Below are 16,724 nucleotides of genomic sequence, written 5' to 3'. Positions count from 1 at the left end.
ATGCAATTATTCCAATCGTGCATTTCTCCCAGATTCCATCTGTCCTCGCGCTCTCTAAATGAAAGACAATCATGTAACCACCTTTCATTATTCACTATTTTACTTTCAGCAAAGGTACCCTGAAAGAAATGATTTCCTCTGAAAGGGACTTTTATTCAGTTTCAAAACCAATTTTCTCCTATTACTGTCTTAAAAAAAAAAAGGAGGGGGGCAGGGAGGTGTTTTTATTTCATGCATTACATATCCTTTGTTAACGCAGCTCGCAGTAAAAGCAGCCGTATCCATTTTCTGGCTTCGATTTCTGGTAATTTTAAAATATGCCATTACAATCAGGCAGAAATTATACAGTTTGAAAAGAGAATGAAGTGCTTCTTATTCAGAGGCTGAGCGCACTTGACTGCCAGGGAGCTCGCCTCTCCCCGCCGGGACTCGGGGTTCATTACGCAGTCCCGCTCCCAGTGCGCCTCGGCTCCCCCGGCACGCGCCGGCGCGCGCCCACCGGCTGGCTTCAGCGGCGGCTGCATCCGTGCCGGGGAGCTGCCACGCCGACCCCGTCCCCATGGGGTGGACCCGGGTCGGGGCACCCACGGCCACGTGAGGGACGGCAGCACCGGGCACCGGCTCCCACCGTACCTGAGCCTCACCTACGCAGTGACCTCGGGGCCGGCATCCCGCCGGGTGTCACCATCTGGCCGATTAGCGGGCAGACGTCACCTCCTCCCCTGCAGCGAGGCCGGCTCCTTGCCGGGACGCTGCCTCGTGTCCCTGTTCCCGCGCCGCAGGCACGGGCTTCGTGGGTGGCTCATGCCACTGCCGGATGCGTGTCAGGTCCCTGCTGGTCCCCGGGGAAAAGGGGGCCGAGAGCAAGGAGAAAGCACCCAGGGGAGGGGGCGGCACGAGGCCAACCAGCCCCCATGGGCCAGGACGCGGCTGCCGGCAGGGCACCAAATCCGGGTGCCGACAGGAGGGAGGCAGAGGATGCAGCCCCGGTCCAGAGCTGAGCCCCCGGGGAAGGGGGGATGCTGGCGGCCGGTCACAGGAGCTGCGGGCACCCTTGGCCCTGGGGGCACCAGCAATGCAGGTCCCCTGGGGACACCCCCATGATGGCATGGGTGCTCTCCCCACCGCGTGCCCTGCCACGCACCCACACACAGCTCAGCACCCTCCCGGAGCCGTCCCGACCTTGGCCTTGCACAGCAGGAGCATCATCGGCATCAGCTAGGAGAGACACGGGAGCCACACGCCAAACTAAATAAAGCCGCCGATTAATTCAGACCCCAGTTTTGCCCCCGTCTCCCAGCGTCACGCAGCGGAGACGATTTTTCCGACAGCTATGCTGCGCTTCACCCCACCTTCACGGGCACGCTTCGTAACCACGAGGGCCCCAGTGCAGCACACACTGGGACACCCTCCCTCCGTCCCGGCACCTGCCGGGCACCCCGCCGGGCACCCCGCAACCCCCTAAAGTGCCCGTAGGCGTGAGGGTGGGTGGCCCGGCACAATGGGCATCTGTGCCGCGGTGGCATTTCGTTAATGCCGCTCAGAAAAGCCCCTGAATCAGCTGATGGGAATTGGGCGCTGGGATGTCCGAACGCTTAGCGCCGGCTTAGTTAGCTCCATCTGCATTTGAACTAATTCCAATCAGCAGGATCCGATTTAGTTCAAGCTGCTCTGGCTCTTTCGTGGCAGGAAAGACAACACTCAGCAGTTTTGCCAAACTGCCCCGAGTCTGCACGGCCTCTGCCCAGCCTGCGCCGGCGGCCCCACCGCCACGCAGCCAGCGGCACAGCCGGCACTGCGGCACGTGGCGAGAGCGTCCCGCTCTCGGGGATGCCAGGAGTGGGGTCCCTTGGGGATGCCAGGAGCGAGGTCCATTGGGGACACCCGGAGCAGGGTCCCCCAGGAGCCCCAGCCCCGCATCCCACAGCACCGCTCCCCAGCCCTGGCATCATCCCCCTCCATCCTTGCCCAGCCCCTCTCCAGCCGCTCCTTCCCGCCCCCCACCCCGGGCCAGCTAATTTCAAAGCCCTATCTCTACATCGCACTATTTATAAGCCCAAGGTCTTTGTGACTTTAATAAAAAAAAAAAAAAAAACACCCTCTATGTCTAAAGCCCCTGTGACGGGAGGGTTTGGCACCTCCTCTGACATCAGCAGCTGATAAGTCGGGCTTATCTCCTCCGAGAGCCCCGCGAAGGTCCCTCCAGCGAGATAAGGCCAGCGCAGCTGTCGATAGAGGCTTTCGCAGGCGAGGATTTAGATAAAAGAAAATGTGACGGGAGAGGTGGGGGATAAAAAAAGAGAACTTTTAAAGTCTCAGCCTGAACTGGGTCTGTGTCGCTGGCCAGGCAGCACGAGGGTGGAGGGGAGGGCAGGGGCAGCCCCGGGCAGCAGGTTGGGCAGGAGCAGCCCTCTCGCTGGGAAAAGCGAGGCCCAAGGTCTTGGTCATCATCCAGGCTCTGGTGCAACGTGTGCGCATCCTTCCCTGGGTGCTATTGGGGCGACCTGGGGTGCAAGCCCATAAAAAGGGAGTTTTCAGGGTTGGGAGAGGAAGGGGGCAGGAACGGGGATGCTGCAAAGCTGCGGTCACGCCGCTGCGTCTCCCCCCCGGGCTATTAAAAGACAGCGCTGGGTTCGGCACAAGGACAGGAGGTGACCGGGTCACCCCAGCTGGGAGAGGCGCAAGAGGCTTCTGACAGCGCCAGACAGACAGACGGACGGACGGACAGCGTGGGAGCGAGGCCAAGGCTGGCAGCAACCCTCACAAGCTGGCAGCACTGATGAATTAAGCAAAAGCCCTCGCTGGTCCCCGGCATGCTGAGTACAACAAACCCACCCGCCGCGGTGCCGGGGCTACCTGCCACGACCGGGGACACCCCCGTCCCTCATCCCTCCACGCTGGGACGGAGGAGAAACCCACCGCCCCTCCGGGGAGCTCCCCTTCCCCGCGGCCCCGGGGACATGGGTGCTACCGCTGCAGCAGCCCCGGCACGGCTGCTGCCACCATCCCCGCTCCCCACGGACACTGGTTTGCCATCACATGGCATCCCTCCTGCGAGGGTGAGGAGGTGCCAGGGGAGGAAGGCTTCCCCTCCATGCAGAGAGCGGGGCGAGCAGGATTTTGGCTGGTGCTACCGCCTGGCACCGCGGTGGTGCCGGCAGCTGCCATGCCAGCTCGTGCCCATCTCCCATCCAGCAGCAGATTTATGGTTCCCCGGCTGAGGTGGTGGAGGGGACACGGCGCTCGGCGAGCGACGCCGCAGCTCGGTCCTGCAACGGGCGAGCGCGGGAAAGGTCACCCCGCCGTAAATCACGGGGAGCACCAGATAAAATAAAACAGAAAGTTTGACGCCGCCGTGCCGAGGGCTGCAATAAAGCACGGTGCGGTGCCGCCGGCTGCGCCGCGACCTTCCCCTTGCCCGGCTGCCACTCCATCCCACCCGGCTAATCCGCTCCCCTCCTCGCGCTCCAGCCCCAGGCCTTTCAGGGGGCCCTGTTAATAATTAAATGTTAATCTAAAAAGCAATTTTAGCTGCAGTGCTGCAGATCTGGTTAGAGATTACATTAGCATGTAAGAGTCAAGGGTAATTTTCTCTAACCCCTCTTGTGATCTTTAAAACCCGCAGATCTTAAAGCAACACCAGCTCCTCTGATTAAAATTGGAAGCTGGGGTTTGCAACGGATAATGATGCTGGAAGTGATTATTTTGCTGCTCAGGATGTTGCTGGGGCAGCGGGGGAGCGGGGGGCTGTGGGGGGCTGGGGGAGCAACCCGTGCCGGCTGAACGGCTTCTCCCAGCCCGTGCCCTGTGGACACACGGGGAAGGTGCCCGGGGTGAGCCCAGGACCCCGCTGGCATCAAGCAGAGCTGCACCCTCAGCTTGAGGGTCCGACCCCGGCGGCTGGACCCCGCTGAGCTGTGTGCCCGGGGGGTCCCTCACCTCCCAACTTCTCCATCATCCCCCACCCCAGGAGAGGGAGCCTGCAGGGAGAACCCCACGGAGGAGAGGGTGCACATCCCAATGGAGATGCGGGCGCACACCCCACCAGGGATGCGGATGCACAAGCCTCTCCCGAGCGCACTCTGCACAGGGATGGGACGGTCCCCTCCAGCGCTGGGGACACCACGAGGCACGTGGGGACAGGCAGGGCCAGGCATTGCCCGTGCCCCCATCTCATCCCCAGTCTGGGGGGCGGCTGCTGCTCCAACACGGTGAGCATCTCCATTTCCCGCTTCCCCAGAGCCTGCCTTTACTTATGGAGGAAACATTTTGCTGCCCCACTGCCAGCGGGACGGTGCCTTTTCGGGGCTGCCATGACACCGGGATGGCATGGAGCTCACCAGCCAGGGCACACCGCCAGGGATGGAGCAGCACCGGTGCAGGCAGCAAGGGCTGCGAGCCCACGCCGCGACCTGGACAGAGCATCCCCTCGGCACTGGTATCTTGAGGCAGCAACGAGGAAAGGTCTCTCCCATCCCACCCAGAGCCAAGGTTTCTGCTCCCGCGGCAGCTCCAAGGAGAAACCCTTGGACTGTTCAAGAAAATCAACATCAAAAAATACCCCAAAATATCCTTTTGCTTGCCAGCGGGGCCAGGGAGGCTGGGACGGGGACGTGGCCGCCACAGCCCGGAGCAGAGGACACAAGCAAATTGCCTCCCAACCGGTACAAATGACCCGATGGAAGAAATAAGGTATCAGATGTGTCCGTAATGATGGAATTAAAAAAAACAATTCGAGTGCTGTTGAGCGTTTGCAGACATCCTCGCGCAGGGCTCGGGCGGCCTGGTTAAATTTATGTGTCAGCTTTAAGGAGGCCTCTCATCAAATGAGCTATTTTGGGCAGAGATTAAAGATCTATTTTAGCTGCGAGCGGGAACAGCTCTCGAACAGGTTAATAATGATTCTGGAAACCCAAGCGTCTCCAGTGCCCCAGGGCAGGCCAGCTGGAGTCCTGAGCAGCACTGATGGGTCCCCCAGGGTCCCCGAGTCAGGAGGGTGGGGGACCCCAGTGCAACGTCCCCCCGACCCGCTACCATCCTGCCAGGGAGGAAGAAACCCCCGTGCCACCGCCGGGCGAGGAGAGGCTGCGGTGCTGAGCAGGCGTGGGTAATTGGAAGTGGCAGACGCTGGCACGCCGCTGCCGAGAAGGTCATTACATGGGACTGGGAACGGAATGCCAGGAGCGAGGCGGGGAGCGGCCCCGTTAGCAAAGGTCAGGGCCCCACTCGGGTGCCTTCGGTGTTTTTGGCAGAGCCTGACCCTGGCTGCGTGCACCGGGGTCCTGGCAGGGCTGGCACGCAGCGTGCGGGCAGGATCTGCCTATACGTACGTATCCCCTCTAATTTGGTACCCTGTGGGAGCGTGCCCGGTGGCGGGGAGCGGGAGGCACGCTGCCCCGGGGGGGCTTTTGCCCAGCCCCTGGAAGCGAAACCTCGCTCATCTGACACGGTCATGCCGTGCCTCCATCCTGCACACCGATGTGGGGAGAGGGGCCAGGGCGATGAGCCCGCCAAGCTGCCCACTGCCCCTCGTAGCGAGAGCCGGATGCTCGGGATGCTCATGGGCTTTTGGTCCCGGCCCCAGCAGAGATGTGGGATCAAACCAGCAGAAAAGCCAAGCGGCTCCAGGGAGCTCCCCAGAGCAGCAATTAAAAGCGCTCTGGACCCCGACGAGCCGGGAGCCCAGCCCGGCATGGGCGTCCACCCCCTGGGCACGTGCAGCACCCACGTCCCCAGCTGAGACCCAACAGACTCGACACCGCAGAGACCAAAGCTCCCCAGCACCCGGCATGGCTCCTCCTGCCCCATCCTGGGGGCTCGTCTGGCCCCCGTGGTGACCAGGGACCTGGGGCTCCCGCGGCTATTGCGGCAGCATCGCGGTGCCCAGGCCGGCCAGCCACCCGTCCGGCTGCACCGTGCACGGCAGCCAGGCGCGCGCCGCTTGGTAATTACAGCCCCGAGTGCCTGAGCTGTGAAAGAATCTGACGAAGGAATCCAGGGTAGATCGCGCTGCTGAAATTACTATAATCAAAGGCTTTCACAAAGGCTTCAAATGCAACCAATTACCCTGAAAGGCGAGGCAAGAAAGAAAACAAATTAACGTGTTTGCACAGAGCCTCCGCGGCAGCGCACACATCGCCCCGCGCCGCCCTCGACCCCAGCCGGCCGCTGCTCTCCATCCCCGGGTCCCGCTCCCCATCCCTGCATCCCGCTCCCCATCCCTGGGTACCCATTCCTCATCCCTGGGTACCGACTCCCCATCCCCACCGCTGCTCCCCATCCCCGCATCCTGCTCCGTCGCCGCTGCCCCTGCTCGCCTCGGGGTGCAGCTGCACACAAAGGGGCTCTGTGCCCGTCCCTCGCCCCGCGGCCGGCCGCTGCCCCGCCGGCAGACAAAAGCCCTGCCGGTGCCAGCGGCCGGGTCCGGCGCAGGCTCGGGGGCTTGCCAGGGTGGCCCAGGGAAACCTCCCTCCCTCCTTCCCCGGCGCTGGCTGGGGTCCCCGGGCGAAGGGAGGTGCGGGGTCCTCAAAGGCACCCATTGAGCGCAGCCCCGCATCACCCCACCAACAGATGGGGAAGCTATTCACGGCGGGGGCCCCCCCAACCCCTCACCCTCGCCTCCTTAAATTACGATTCATCTGCACCGCCAGTCTGGGGGAAAAGAGGGGAAAAAAGGAGGGGGGGGGGGGGAAAATCAACTTCTTTCTTTTAATATTTAACGAGAGTCCATCACCCTAAGTCTATTTTGTAATACAAAGCTCTGGAGATTTAAACCCTTCTCACCCGGAGAGATGGAAATGAATGGTGCTCTTTAATGAGCTGGTTCAGCAGAAAAGATAGATTTCTAAGATTACTGTAGGAATTCTTATAATTGATGTGTACTTTTGTAACGAGGATTATACCACCATCCGGTCAAGTAATTCCAGCTCTTCCCCCCGCTTCTCCCGAGCTCACCCTGCTTTTGGGGTTCCTTGGGGGAGAGAGACCAGCCCATGTCCCTGCGGGGAGAAAGTAACACGGAGGGGGGGAAAGAAGAAAAAGCCAAAGAAAAATTAAACAGGCTTTTCTTATTTAGCCGTAGATAACCTAATGCAGCCAGTGAATGGGAAAATAAGGCATCTCTCAAGATTTATATATTTGTTTTACAAAGCCCTACTTTCCCCCACCGATCCAAGGCCGGATGAGCTGCTGAATGCCGAGTAATTAAAAGGAACAGAGAACAATACCCGCGCCTGCCGAAGAACGCAGAGTTTCCCTCAGATGTTTATAGCAATTGTATGAAAATGTACAAGCTGGGATGGCAAGAGCTGACAGCCGCGCCGGAGCAGCCGTGATTGCGAGCTGGCTGCCTCCCCCGGCTGATTGGCATTAATTGTGTGCGTTTGCAAAGCAGAACGGAAAGTCTGACATTAGCTGCAAGCCAACATTTCTTTCTAATAGTCTTAATGATTACGACGAGAGCTGATGATCATTGTGGGCCGTTAATAGTCCGGAGAGCGGCTCTGCGGCTTCTCCCGGTGGGGACGAGAGCCGGGCTGTCCCCATCCCTGTCCCCATCAGCCCTGCGCGTGGAAGGGGAGATGCTCCCCAGGGTGGGCTGGGGGTGCGGTGGGACGGACTCGAGTGGTCCCAGGGGGGACACTGCCCGTCAACCTGTAAAACTCTCTGGCAAGGGGATGGGAAGGACAGGGGAGGGGACAGCAGCCCCCTGCCCTCCATCCCCTGCCTCTGCCCCATGGGAGAGGGGTGGCTGCGGAGGGGGGAAGACGACACCAGGAGGGAGAACGTCTCCCACCCTGAGACCCCTCTGGGGCAGGGGTGTCCCCAGTGATGCCCCACACTGGCTGTGCCCTGAGGGTGCCCCCTGCTTCCATGGGTGCCCCAAATGCAGCTGGGTCCCCGCCAGCTCCCACAGCCACGTCCTCACTGCGCGCCATAGGAGGGGCTGGGGCTGGCGGTGCTGCCCCGGGGAGCAAGGAGAGGGGAGAGCCGCCTGCAAATAACCACATAAACAGCAGAGCCCGTTATTAAAAGCTGATTAATGAAACCTGAGTTTTCTAGACTTTTTACAAGGCTGTTTTTTTGGATGTCCTTGAGTTTCACCGCTGCACAGAGGCTGGTGGGAGGGTGGGTGGGCTGCGGAGACCAGCATGGGATGCTCCGACCGTGGCCACGGGAGAGCCGGAGCCAGACGTGCACAAAAACCCTCTGCAGCCCCGACCCGTCCAGGTTTACACGGGAGGAAAAATCAATGGCCATCGATCCGCAATATAAAGCGGGAACGCGGCGCTGGCAGACGGCAGGCAGCTGGCATCTGACCGGTGCTGTGCAGAGGACACGGCTGGGGGTCACCTCGTTGGGGACCGGCATGCCTGCCAGGGGACACGGCTCAGGGTAACGTTGCTGGGGGACCAGCGTCCCCGCTGGGGTACACGGCTCGGGGCGCAGCCGGGGCTTGGGGCACAGCCGGGCTGCTGGCAGCGCTGATGGCTGCCTGGCGTGCACCGGGCCCCTCTGGGCAGCGAGCAGCGCTGCCAGGCCACGTGCCATAAACCCTCGCAGCAGCAGATAGGACATATCCACGGAGCGTGGGTGGCCCTTGCCCGTGTCCTTGCTGGGACACGGCTGGCACCCACACAGCCTTCCCCTGGTTCTCCCGGGGCCACCGTGCAACGCGCCGGGACAGACGGACAGACAGCCTCAGCCCAGCCCAGGCTGTTTCAGCTTTTCTTTCTTTTTTTTTTTTTTATCATCTGTGTTGGCCAACGTATCACTCAGCTTTGGGCTTTCTGAGCTCACTAATAATTGTTGCGAGATGAAAAGAAATAAAGACTCGGTCCCTCTCCTCCTTCCTCCCCTTTCCAAAAAAAGTCCGTAAAGAAGAGCTATAAAAATGGCTTGTTATCTCACCTAGCGAGGCTCAGACTGTATGTTATTGCTAATTGGGTATAACATCCTTGTCTTGTTCTGCTCTCTGAAGCTAAATCAAGAAAGCACCACTGCTGCGAACTAATTATATCTTTGGACTGCAGACTCCAGCTTGTCTTCCCCTTTATTGAGTTAAAAAATGGTCACTAACCTTAATCTCTCATATTCCCAAGCATTAGGGCTGCTGAAAAACCACCACTTCCACCCGCGTCCCAGTCTATGCTGAGAAAGATGGAGCACATGGCCCAGCAAAGGCTTCGTGCTGCTCTGGGACCCAGCCCGGGACACGGCCCCGAGCGAGAGCCCAGAGGTGCCCACCCCTGCCGCACCCCATGGCACCAGGGCACCCAGGCCACCGCGACCACCGCAGATGCTGCTCGGGTCCCCGTACCATTGAGTCTTTATCATCCGCAGCTCGGAGGCTTTCTGTGCTGCAGACGCCCAGAGACTGGTCACTGCTGCTTTTCTACCTCTCCTTCTTAAAGGGAAGTTTAAGCTTCTTTCATTATGATGTTTTTAAAATCTGAACCCTGGGCGGCATTCCCACAGCCCAAGCTCGGCAGATGCGAGCAGATGTGAGCATCTGGGTCACGTGCGCATGAACTGAGGGGAGTGGATGCTGCTCCAGTTCATCCCGATCAGCTCCCAGCCCCAGCCCAGGACAGAACCTGATGGTCCCATTAACGCCGGTCTCACCCATAGGTCCCCCATGGGAGCACGGACACCACAGCCACCCGGCTGCACCGCTACAGGTGGCTATGGCCAAAGCGCTCCAGTTACCGGAGCAGCGTGGCTGTACGCTACGGCACTGCTGCCACAGCACGGACCCCAGCAGCAGCAGGTCATCATGAAAAGAGAGAGGATAACCAGACCCTCAAAGGGCACCGAGATGAGCGGCGGGGCTTTGGCACCGCAGCCGTGCAGGACGGCTCCATCCCTCCCCGTCCCATCCCCTCCCTCGGCACACAGCCGCGCAGGGTGAGAAATTTAAGCAGAAATGCAAGGCTGTGGGTCAGAAACCGAAGAGCAATGCCACCGAGCTCAGCACCGAGCCCGGCTCCATCCCCCTGCCCAGGGGGGACCCGTGCAGACGGTGTTACTTTCCAAAGGGAAAGTCAAGCTCCAGTTCTCCCTGCGAGCCAAGAGCATCCCTTAAAAAATTGATACTTCCCTGACTATTAATTAACCTGAACCACTTAAAACCGCCTTCAATTTGTCAGGTTTAACTGCCAGCTCTTCTCGGTAAATCAAGCGTCGCGTGCAGACGGAGGCTGCGCGTGCGAGGCAGCGGCGAAGGGAGCAGGCGGCGAGCGGAGCGAGCGGGGGACCCTGCGCCATGCTCGCCATCCCGTCCCCCGAGAGCGACGACGACGACATTCATACCCTGCAATTAGCCAGGACGCGATATTAAACACGACGGCCGGGCGGGCAGGCAAGAGCGGGCAGGGCAGGCCAGGGGGGCTGCCAGAGCACCCCACACTGCAGCGTTCCCGTCTCCCCCCCCGGCGCCCTTGTCGCGCAACCAAGGCTGAATTCGAAAGCAATATGAATATTTATCTCTGACAGCAAAATCTCCCTGCTGCAGAGTATTAAGGCTTTATTAGTGTGTGGTTACCGGCGACGCTAAGCCAGCCCTCGCTCTAGCCTGGAGCACGGCAGAGATGACCTACAAGAGGCAGATGGCGAAAGCCTTGGAGAGCCCCCGACCCCGGGACGTGCTTCCCCTCGCCAGGGCGAGGAGGGGGCTGCGCACCCCAGTCCCACGCAGTGGGATGGGGATGGGGCTGAGAACTGGGTCCCCCCACCAAAACTCCTCTCCTCACCCACAGCCAGCCCCTCCGAAACGCCTCCCCACGTTGGGGCTGTCCCTCAGCCCCGGCACCGCACGGCTCGCCGTTTTGGGTTAAAACGCTGATGTATTCTCTCTTTAGCGAAAGGAGTCCCAGGGGCTATAAAAATTCCCAGCAGGCTCCTGTCAGTCTCAGGTCATTAACTTTCTTTCATTGGGAGTTTGTTTACAGCCAGCCATAAATAGCGGCGCCCGCGCCGCTCGGCAGCCGGGACGGGTGGGACGGGACGGGGCTGCCCACGCAGGAGGGTGCAGCACCTCGGGGTGTGGGGTCCAGGGAGCGGGGTCCGGCGCTCGCCCCCACCATATCGCCTTTTCCCGAGCCCTGCGTTTCCCGCTGGCCCGGCACCCCAGACGGCACGGCATGGGGCACGGCACAGCGCTGCCCACGGTGCCGTTTGCCACGAAACCACCTCAGGCCTGCAAATCGATGGGGTCACCTTGCGAGCGGCCGGAGGGAGCCGGGGTGTGCGCTTGGGCGTGCTTGCAGCTCAGGTGAGGTCCTTCCTGGAGAAGGAGGAGGAGGAAGGCAGCTGGCCCGAGCTGCCCGCACGGGTAACCTGCCCCCGGGACCTGCCCTGCACCCTCACCCAGCCCAGCACCCGCTGCAGAGGGAGCCCAGCCCCTGCACCCATCGCGAGCACCGACCTCACATCAGGACCTCTGCGTGTTTGAGAGATGTCCCAGTCCCGACACACGGAGCCCCGAGAGGGACCCCAACACCCCTCGTCTCACCGTGACCTCCACCTCAGACCTCCGTCCTTCCCCAGCAGCCCCTAAGGCACCGCGACGATTTACCAGCACGGATGCAGAAAGCAGGAAAGCCGAGCGCACCGCCGGCATGGCCGGCACAGCACCGTGCTCCTGCCGGGCTGCTTTGCATACCGGGGCTCCTCCGCACCCAAGCACACCCAGGACAGTCTCAAAGCACCCACGTCCCGCTGCCAGTCTGAGAGATGCACCCACGGCACTGCCGATGCCCCCAACACCAGGAGCACACCCCGAACCCCATTAACACCTCAGCAGGCTCCGGTGTGCCTCCCGGTTGGAAGCCCACCGGCTGCAGGTGCCCGGGGCTGGCAGCGGGACCGTAGGTGATCGGGAGCTTTATTTGCCGTAAGCGAACACGGCGGCTCCGCCGCGGCCGTGCGAACCCACCAGCTGCAGCTCTAATAAAGACGCAGGATCACACGGCTCCTGCGAACCGCGACTCGGCGGGGTTCAGCCGGAGCACCGGTTAAATATTTACCCCCTTGGCCCAGCGAAGCACCCGGCACTCTCTGCATGGGGGGCTGAGCGGGGAACCGCAGGGCCCAGGCTCCCCCGCGCCGGCACAGCCAGCTCCCCACGCCACCCGGATCAGCACCATCAGCCCCATGCTGGCACGGATGCCCGGAGTTGGGGCTCGGTGGCATGGCCCGCGCCATGCCTCGTCCCAGGCTGCAGAGGGGAGCTCCTGGGGGTAAATGGCCACAGCCAGCACAGCCGGGTCTGGCTCACAGCAGCCAGGAGCCCACCTCTTGTTTTATTTCACGGGATGGCTACGGGAATGGCCAATGCACGGGCCAAGCACGCAGTCCAGCAGCACCCCAGGCTGCGCGCTGGGCTAAGAGATGAAACCCCAAACTCACGCACGGTGACTTCTGCTCTTCCACCCGTCTCTGGGAGAGCAGGGACTCGCCAAAAATCACAGCCTCATCACTCACGGTCCCCCACGTCTACGGAAATATCTATATTTTAAACCATATACTCGCACAACCTGTAATCAGAGCAACACAAATAGCCCCTGCTTCCCATGTAAATTAAAAACACCCATTAGGCAGATTTCAAAAGATGTCAGTAGGCTTATAATTATACACGACATCCTTCCGAGATAAAAGCGATTACCGGGGATGCAAATCACTTAGCAACCAATCAGTGCCCCCAGAGTGCAAAGCACTGACCAGCCATCCATTTTCGCCTCGTCCTTTTATTCCCTGCATCGAGCAAATACAAACACAGATAAAGAGAGGCACAATAGCTCTTGACACGCAAATAGGTTAACATAATAAAGCCAGCTTTAGCCGGCTCACTCGAGGGAGAAAAGCAATTCTCAGGCAAGCAGGAGGTAATAAAACAGGGCTTTTGTGTTCCTGGCTCCCATTCTCACCCCTGCGCCAGCTTTGCTGCATTAGCTGATAGGCATCGCGGTTTGATTGAATTACCTTTCATGAATATTAGCTTTTTGAGGAATGCGCAGGCAGAAGAGAAAGAAGAAACGTCTTATTTTTGCATGCATGCGCCCGCTGCAGACGGACATGCGGCGGCACAGATGCCGGCGGGGCTGGGAGCGGGGTCCCGGCAGGTGCAGCCCCCGGCCCACCCCGCCAGCTGCAGCACCCCTGCGGGCAGCACCAGCCAGCCTTGGGGGGGGCACCCCGCACGGACTCCCCCCCCCATCCCAGGATCAGACACCACCAGCAAAGGACCTTATCCTGCCAGGAAAGGATACCCTGCTCTGTCCCCAAAAGGAGCCGCGGGGCCACGAGGCTCCCGCCACCAACCCCATCGCCCCGGCACCCATCACACTCAAGGGTGCGACCCGCATCCCTGCCCTCGGTACCCCCGATAAGCAGGAGGATGGCAGGGTGGGCTGGCTCCCACCGAATATTTACGAGGCCGTAGCTCCCTGTGCCGCAGGTGGGCCAGGATCAGGCCGGAGAGGGGAAGCGGGGCTGCCCGGCTTCGCCGCAGATTTTCCCCGCGCGAGTTCAGGCCACGCAGGAAACCCGCTTCAGGCAAAAAATTAACCCTGCTGCCTGGTAGGGATGCAAACGCCCGGCACTAATCCCGCAGGCACGGCGGGGAGCGCGGGGGCGGCGGGCGCGGAGCACCGTGCTCGGTGCGGACCACCGCCACGGGGTCGTGGGACCCGGGAGACCCTCGGCCCTGGGAGCTGGAGTCCTTCCCCGGGCAGGGCAGCAGTCTGCAATTAAAAACCAGCACCAGGAGGGAACAGGCTCCTCCGCAGCCTGCTCAGGGATGGATGCATGTTTCAGGCTCAAATAAGACAGATAACCAGAGGGGCTTAAAAAATGAGGTGACGTGGCCTCCCCAGAGGGGCTCCGTCCCCTGGGGCATGACCCGGCAGCAGCCACCCCATCTCCCTCCGTGGGCTTCTCTGCTCCAGCTTGGGGATAAATATTCACACCCAGATATTTCAATTTTTAATGATACGGTCAGCTGAAATGGGGCCCTGTCTCGCAGCCGGCGCTTCTCCAGCACAGAGAACGTGCCCTGCCGGTACCGACCCACTCCGCCAGCAGAAAAACCGTTCCTAAAGCCAGGAAAACAAGCCAGGCTCCCGCAGCCGGAAAACAGCTTTCTCTTCCCCCTGCTCTACAGACAAGGTCAGAGGAAGGCACCATGGCGAGAGCTTCCCTCTCCTTCCGCTCCAGCTTTGAGGCAGCCTGACCCAACGGCACACGGCTCACACCGCCGCTCACCCCGGCACGGCCGTCGGCACTTGAAAATCCACTCCTGAAAGTTTTAAGGATCCTTAGTAAGAAAAGTCCCTCCTGAGGGGCTGGGATGCTGGGTGCCCTCTGCCAGGGATGTTTCCCACCTCACCCCCCCAGCACCGGAGCCCACGTGTGAAGGTTTTGCCAGCCGAGGTCCCACCGGAGTGGCACAGGCATGCGTGGGCACCCGGACCAGCGAGCAGTGGCACGTGCCCGGCACGCCAGACAGTAAAACCCCACAACAGGGGCACAGGAAGGTATAAAACTGCCAAACCCCACAAAATCAGCCCGAGCAAGACGTGGGACACTCCTCACCGAGAGCGGGGCCACGTGGCTCTGCCCCATGCCTGCAGAGCCCCATGGCCATGCGCCCTCAGCACTCTGCCCTCCACAAAAGCTCGCTGCCCACCCAGGCAAGCTGCCTGCAGCCTCTGAAGGACAGCATCCCTTGCAGGAGGATGCACATGTATACACACACATATATATCTCTGTCTCAAAAATCTCCCTACAGAGACATCTGCGCCCCGACAACCAGAGCCAGGCAAACCACCACTGCCCGATGCCAAGCAAATTCATCCCTCGGAAAACACCGAGCACGGCTGTAAAACTTTGCCGCTCCCTCTCCTCGGAAATCAACCTGCAGGGCCGGAGCCGTGCCGCGGTTTCACCCGGTGTAGCAGTGCCCTGCAGCGAGCGGTGCCGAGCTGCCTCCGGCTCTCTGCGTCCAGGCCCTGCCTCTCCAGCCATTAAATTCCCACGATCTGATGGCTCTCCCCAGAGCTGGATTTGGATGCTGGGGCTGAGCTGCCGCCGCTGGCACCGGGAACATCTCATTTTCTGTTGGGGATCGAGCTGGAGAAGCGGCACAGCCCGCTCGTCCCCGGCCGGAGCTGGTCGCATCCTCGGCGGATGCCCAGCCGTGCTGCCCATGAGCTCTCGGGGACCACGCCGCCTCATCCCCGGTGAATCGTATTCCCAGCACCGACAGTCCAGAAGATGCCACAGGGATGCTCCCTCCGCAGCGGAGCTTGTTTCGGGAGATGCATTTCGCCCGCAGACAGCTCTCCTCCGGCAGAGCTACCTGACACCGCGGGAGGCAGCCAGCGAGATGGGCTTTTAAATAAAACATCGCAGGGTGGTTCCTTTGCCTCTCCTCTCCTTTGTGACCGGCGGTATCCACACCAGCGCGGGGTCGATTGCGGGTGTCCTGGTTCTGCCACCACCCCGCTCCGGTGTCCCTGCGGGGTCGGCCGCTTCCCCGCCGCCTCCTTTCCCCGGCCGGCTCCGGGCGGAGGAGAAAAACCCTTTTTTTTCCAGGCGAAAAGGGGCAGCCGGGGTCGGCAGAAAAAGCAGCAGCTCACGGACGGCTCACGCTGGAAGTGTCTCAGCTTTCCTCCTGGAGGCACCCGTGGATATTTTATTTCCACTTACGAGTCAGGCGACCCAAAAAGCCATTAAAAAAAAAAAAAAAGGGGGGGGGGGGAAGGGGAAGGAGGGGAAAAAAAAAAAAAAAAAAAAAAAGTTGTTCCCGTTCCTCTCCGGTAGCGACGGGCGAACCGGTCCCCAGCCGGCGGCGGCGGCGGCTCCGCGCCCGCCGTGCCTTCCCCGCGGCTGCGCGGCCGGGGAGAGCCGGGCACCGCCGGGCACCGCGCTGCGGCGGCGCCGCCTCCTGATGCGCCCCGGGAGCCGGAGCCCCCGGTCCCCGCGCTCCCCCCACCCCACCCTCCTCCCGCGCCGGTAACACACCACCACCACCCCCCCCCGCCGCTCCTCCCCGGTGCCCGCCGCCGCCGGCCCCCGTTACCGTCAGAGCTGGATCCGGGCCGGCTCCGACCGCTGCGGTGCGGGGCGCGCCGGGCCGCCCCCCCCGGGCCGCGCAGCAGCAGCGGCGGCGCCCGCCCGGCCCGCGCCCCGCCGGCGGCCCGCCCCGCCCCGTGCGCGGCCAGCGTGCGGCGGCTCCCGGTGCTCTGCCCCGGGGCGGGGGGGGGGAGAGAAAAAAATATCCAGGAAAAAAAAGGAAAAAAAATTAAAATCAAATAAACCCGGCTCAGATGGGCTCAGGCGGCGCGGGAACCCCCGGGGGCATCACACCGCGGGTCCTCCGGTTCCTTTGTGCGGCGGCGATCGGTGCCCGCCGGCCCGTGGCGCAGCGGCGGCCGGGTGGGGGGGGGTGGGGGGGGGAAGGAGAAGGAGGAGGAGGAGGAGGAGGAGGGAGGGGGGGGAAGCAGGGGCGGCCGCGGCTCAGCGCTCCATGGCGGCGGCGGCGGGGCTCGGCGGGGCGCGGCCCCCTCAGCGCTGCCTCCCGCCCGGTGCGCGGCTGCGGCGACACTGAGCGCCCCGCGCGGGGCCCGGCGGCCGCACGCGGCTCGGCCCCGCCCCCGGCGCGTTACCAAGGGGACGCCGCCGCGCGTCCTGCGGGGAGGGGCGGGGCCGCCCGGCACACGCGC

This window comes from Gymnogyps californianus, chromosome 16, assembly GCF_018139145.2.
Source record: "Gymnogyps californianus isolate 813 chromosome 16, ASM1813914v2, whole genome shotgun sequence".
Taxonomy (NCBI): domain Eukaryota; kingdom Metazoa; phylum Chordata; class Aves; order Accipitriformes; family Cathartidae; genus Gymnogyps; species Gymnogyps californianus.
The sequence above is the reverse complement of the archived record's forward strand: the minus strand, read 5'-3'. Positions refer to the sequence as shown.